The sequence below is a fragment of the Terrapene carolina genome, unplaced genomic scaffold (assembly GCF_002925995.2).
Source record: "Terrapene carolina triunguis isolate 2854851 unplaced genomic scaffold, T_m_triunguis-2.0 Scaffold33911, whole genome shotgun sequence".
In the NCBI taxonomy this organism is placed as follows: domain Eukaryota; kingdom Metazoa; phylum Chordata; order Testudines; family Emydidae; genus Terrapene; species Terrapene triunguis.
Window position 1 is genome coordinate 10,050,608 of NW_020698262.1, and position 5,788 is coordinate 10,056,395.

A 5,788-nucleotide genomic window follows, 5' to 3' on the forward strand; every position below is an offset into this window, starting at 1 on the left:
ATAAAGATAGGAACCTAATGATAATGATGTCAGAAATATCCTCCTAGTTTGGACAAACAACTTGGAGCCCTTGAATTGGAAATTAACTGTTCTTTCAGATACTAATGATATTTTGGGTGAACAAATTTGTGCTAAAGCTCAAGGAACTCTAGGGGTTCCTGAACTGTCACACCACTGTTATGCAAATACTTGTGATAGTAATAAAATACTACTACTACTAAGATACCGTTAATAACCGCAAGCAAAACTGGGTGCTTTTGTTCAAAATTCAGGGTTTTTCAAGTATTTGCCCTGCTCTAGGCATGACTCCTGGGTCTAAAACATGTAATTGGTGTTTAAGCAAAACTCCACATTGACTTCAATGAAGAGGAGTTCTTAAAAGTCAACTGGCCTGGTATAGCTCATTATATGGGGAATGGGAAATTATATTTACTTGGTCTCACATTATTGTCATGATTTGCTGCTTCTTTACGAAGCTAAAAAATTACATTGGATGCCCAAATCTGTTAGTATAGAAGCATTACAGAGAAATTACTTTAAGAAGATAACAGTGACCAATTAAGAGATCAGGGTAATGATCCATAATTTTACAGCTTTCATTTGTAAATACCTAAACAGCATTAAGAAGAGGCAGAGTGTGCATCTGAAGTAGTGATTCAACTGAGTAATTTCCTGGTGGGGAGAAAAGTTTCAGAGGGATCCTTTCCTACAAAGCGTTTTTAAGAATGAGTGTTATTTGGCACAGTCTGGCGTACACCAAGCGTACTCTGGAGAGAGAAATCTTCATAAAGCTGGGATAAATGTCATCCCAACTGGGATGGTTTAGTGTCCAGATGACAATCTCCACACGAGGCAGGGATGGGACCACTAAATTACCTTTTAGTTTGGACAGCGCTGAAACAAATGATTTAAAAATTCACACTCTAAAACTTGGCCACTAAACTGAATCGTAAGTTTATGTTAATCACGAACTTTATTTGTTATTCCTCTTACAGCCATCTGTTTGACGAGTGCCTCTACAGAGAACATTTGCTAGATGCAGGGTGTATTTTGTACCAATTCCTTTAGCATATAATCTAATACTTATGTTACAATAGAACATGCGTGCTCTAGAAAGTTACCCTGTCCCCCCACACCCAGTACAGAACCTATCCAGAAGAAAATTATGGGCCATACCTTCAGCTGGCATAGTGTCATATGCCAATTTAACTTTGAAGAAACCTCACTAATTGGCACCAACTGAAGATTTGGCCTTCTATCTGGAACAAAGGCTGCAATTCTGCAAGGCACTGAGGTCCCTTCAATACCTTTTGAAAACCAATGGTTGACTTCCATGGGTGGTAGCATTTTAATACCTCACAGGGCTGAGCCCCATAAGGACCTGAGGGGATTTGTGGAGTAAGGTATTATTCTGTATGAATAGGAGCATCATAGTCTGGCCCACAGAAAACACTCACTGCTAAGACTGCTGACAAACCAATCAATCAACCAGCTTTTCTGCCCTGTTATCTTCAGCACCCAAGTTTGCATATTACCTTGGATGGTGCAAAATTTGACTCTGGTGGGACTCGAACCCACAACCTTTGAATGACTTTGATTTATCACCACACTAGAAGTCCAATGTACTATCCATTATGCCACAGAGCCATCTTACAGGGAGCTGATATACTGCAATCACCTAGGTACAGTGTATTGAAAACTCCATTATAATGCATGACTCTACCATGGGCACTAAAACACAAACAATTTCAGTTAAGCAGCTGTAGCTGTTAATAGGCCGCCAGGCCTTTCTAGGGAGAGCTGGCGTTGAGACACCTTATGCTGGTGTAACCCCCACACCTCCTGGGTGTGGTGTTCTGTCCCATCTAGTGACACCGAGACCACTTAGAGAGGGAGAGAAAATAAGTCTGCTCTACAGCCTTAGCTAATAGCCAGTAGCTCATACAGAAGAGGCTCATACACTAAGCTCTAGCAGTCCCTGGTTCAATCCTGCCCACCAACAATCAGGGTCTGTTGGCATTACGCTGGCACTGCCAAATTGGTTTGCTAGTTTTTAACAAGAAGCAAAATGTCATTTTTCTGTTGCTGCTACAGCACCGATAGCCCTCTCCGAGCACAGATTACATTCCAACCTCATCATCATTTCATCTGGTTGTGTATTTATTGGCAAGCGTGACCAGCAAGTTAAATTTAAACTAGAATGTTTCTTCCTTTTACCTGTTTAAAAAAAATAGTGTGAAATGATTAGAGCACAATTCAGGCAGGCGCCAAACCCCAGTAAATCTGGCAAATACTTATTTAAAATTGTATAGGTCGGTTTACCAAAAAATAATAAAAGGATCCGATTTAGTGCTGGAAAAGGAACATAAGTTAGTTTTGAATATGCCTGAAAGGCTCTTTTTACTGATTCCAGACTCCAGGTCTGGGGGGATCTGGATATTTTCACTATCAAGTTATCACTCCACAAAATGTCAGCAAATTCTTGTACAAACATGATTTTTTTGAAAAGCCACGTTTTTATCACTTCTTTTACATAATCGTGAAAGATAGCGGCTCTAATCTGAATTGGGTTTAAAGGAGGTAAAGGGATGACAAAGTGCAGCTAGCACTTTGGAGAGGAGACCATATATTCTTTTTTTAATTGATCATTTTTGTATTCAGTTCTACTCAGTTTTGATCCAGTGATTTGTTTGTGATTAAACACACACACACACACACACACATATATATATTAAGGCACTAGAAATTGTTATTAAAACACCCCCATTATATAAGTGAATTTGCCATACAGTATAGCATGCGATATTCTGCATGTGTGTAAAAAATCTAGCTAAGTGTGTTGCAATATCAGATCTTGCCCAGAATGTAATGAGGTTTAAGTTAAATGTCAGGACTTTATGGGCTAGAGCATGCCAACCCTCTGCAAGCAATTACTGCAGTTGCCAGGACTAAGTAAGTAACTACATGTGTGGGTGGTCAATTCTAGTCATTTGCCCATGCAGTCATTTTAGTTATTTCTTTGAATTTACAAAACATAGGTGAAGGTTCCCATCCCATACATTCATACACAAAATAATGCCATAATCCCAGAGCTGGATGAAATTGTTTGACCGAACAGTTTATTCACCAAATGCCGCTTCGGTTGACCCAAAGCTATTTGTGAATTTGCCATGAATTTGCTGAATATTCTCAAAAAAATCTGTGCTGCTATGTTCAGAAGATGGCCAAAGGGAAGTGATAGTGGGACCCACCTTAAAGCTTTTATCCCAGTGGTTAGAGCACTCAACTAGGTTCAGATCCACTCTGGAGCAGGGATTTGAACTCCAGTTCCTCTCCCACTTCCACGTGAGTGCTCTAACCACTAGAATATTGGTATAGTGATGCTTTCAGTTTCTCCTGCTGACCTGTTCCACTTTATATAAATAACTAAATATTCACTGGAGGACAAGGACTTGAAAACTTGGCACAATGCACGAGTGCTACTAAATGGACCATGCCAACAAATTGCTTGCAAATATTTCACCAAATCTGAGCAACCCGATAACCCCACACCTGCCCTGAACACTGACCACTAGTGCCGGTACATTATGGTAAACTAGCTAGGATCTATGTTATACAGTTTTCTACTAGCTGCAGCTTCTCCTTCGGTCCAAGCTGCAGGGGTGGTGCCGTTGTACAGAAGGATCCAAGGTCTATCCAAGGCCTGCTATCACCCTGAAGCCCTGGATGAGCATGGGTGTGTTACATGATTTGTGTATTAATCCTAACCGTCTCTGTCTGGCCACATCACCATTGTCCAGCAACCATTTGGTGACAATACCCCCACAAAATCATCCCATGCCGGTGACCAGCCCATTCACAAACGCTCAGCTGGAGGGTATTTTGAGATTTGTACCAACGCCATTTACTGCTAATCAAAAAGAGAAATGCACATATTATTAAGGGAGCTCAACCCTTTAAAGGGGACAGTCACTGGCTCCATCCTGGAGATCCTAGCTGAGAGCACATATTGGTATTGAATAATAAGTAACTTGCTTTGTTCATCTTCTCTTCCACATCTTTCACTGGGTTTGCTTTGGACTTCTCCATTTGTTTGCAGTTGTTTTCCTCCCCCTCTCCCCTTTTATTAAGAAAGTTTGAAGTCTTTAATTGAGTCTTCCTGGGGAGGTTGTTTCTGGTTATTTTCCGAGGGCTTTCCAAAACAATATTCATGTTTATTTCATTTCTTCCCTTATTTATAAGAATGATTAATTTCTTATTTTGTTGGGTCTCCTCCCCCCTTTTCTCTCGGGTTTGTTTTATTCAGTCCAGTGGGATAGATGATAGGATAAAGTAATTTATTATTAGTGTTATTGTAGCCCTTTGGACCCCTCAGAATTACAATATTTAATTAATAAAAAAAGTCAAAAAGTGACATACATGATGATCATCAACACCACTTATGTATGCCTTTTGTTTAAAGGAAGTCCTCAAAGAAAATCAAAAGACATTTGAGATGATTTTCAGAACACAGATGGAGAAATCCTGGCTCCAATGAAGTCAATGGGATTTCATAATGGAATCAGTATTTCATCCATGAGCTTTACTCCTATGAGGGGAGGGATAGCTCAGTGGTTTGAGCATTGACCTTCTAAATATAGGGTTGTGAGCTCAATCCTTGAGGGGGACACTTAGGGAGCTGGGGCAAAATCAGTACTTAGTCCTGCTAGTGAAGGCAGGGGGCTGGACCCAATGACCTTTCAAGGTCCCTTCCAGCTCTGTGAGATAGGTATATCTCCATATATTTTACATAATACCTTATGCCTATTTTTGAGCCTGACATTTGACAGCAGACAGAATTGTGGCCTTCATCACCAAGACACTGTTCACTTCTAGTAGGAACCCATTTTAGGGCCAGATTCAATAATAAAGAGATATCTGGCCTCTGCAGGAATGAAGTCTAAACAAACTGGTGGAAAAGTGATTTTCCCTGCATTCACAGTATAGAAATGCATGGGGATTCCCTGAATTCAGCTCATGAGTATTTTTGTTAATTACAGTCCTCGGTTTTGTCTGCCATAAAAATGTATTTTTCTGATGCACTTCCATTGAGGTTCAGCACTCGGTCACCACACAGAGAAATAAAGTAATGCAACATTTCCAAGTTGCCGTCAAGCAAAATTAACCTACCTTTTAAGTTTTAGAACTATGTATAGCACACAAGCACATTAACATCGTGATGCCCTTTAAAGAGAGAACCTTCTTCATGCTGTCACACTCAAGAGATGGCAATCCCAGCAGACAATGGCAAGTTTCAAGTAGGTAATCTAACTTAATCTTCCAAAAATGTCTCCAAATTACACAATCAGGAAAAAAACAGTGCAGAGTGAGGAAACCCCCCTCCAATGCAAACACACTCACAAAATGACAAAATTAGGTGGGGGGATTCTTCAGAACAACGCCTACATACCACAGGTAATAACCTTCAATACCTTAAATCGAAAAGCCAAGTGAAACTCGCTAGGTAATGCATTTGGGATTAGGGTTAAACAGGCTCCAATCACTAACAATGCGTCTGTTAGCAATCCAGAGATTTGGAACGACTAACCTAGGCATTGAGGGATAAAGTGCCTTCTATGTCTTGCGAAATGAATTAATGAAAGGAGGAAATGTCAAGAGGCACAAAAAGCGTTTAACCAAAGGAGAATCACCTGTCAATTTCATCTTGATTACAACACACCTTCTGATGATCCTGGCGCAAAATCTTCTTCAGTCCCTTTTTGACCCCCACTTTCACCAAAAAAAAAAA

The 5,788-nt window shown here is 40.2% G+C and overlaps 1 non-coding gene across 1 annotated transcript; it reads right to left on the bottom strand.

Annotated features, from left to right (window-relative positions):
• Nucleotides 1–1,553: 1,553 nt before the first annotated feature.
• TRNAR-UCU lies at nucleotides 1,554–1,647 on the bottom strand. The gene is made up of 2 exons: nucleotides 1,611–1,647; nucleotides 1,554–1,589 (listed from the first exon to the last, which is right to left on the bottom strand). It is a non-coding gene; the product is annotated as a tRNA-Arg (tRNA).
• Nucleotides 1,648–5,788: the final 4,141 nt, after the last annotated feature.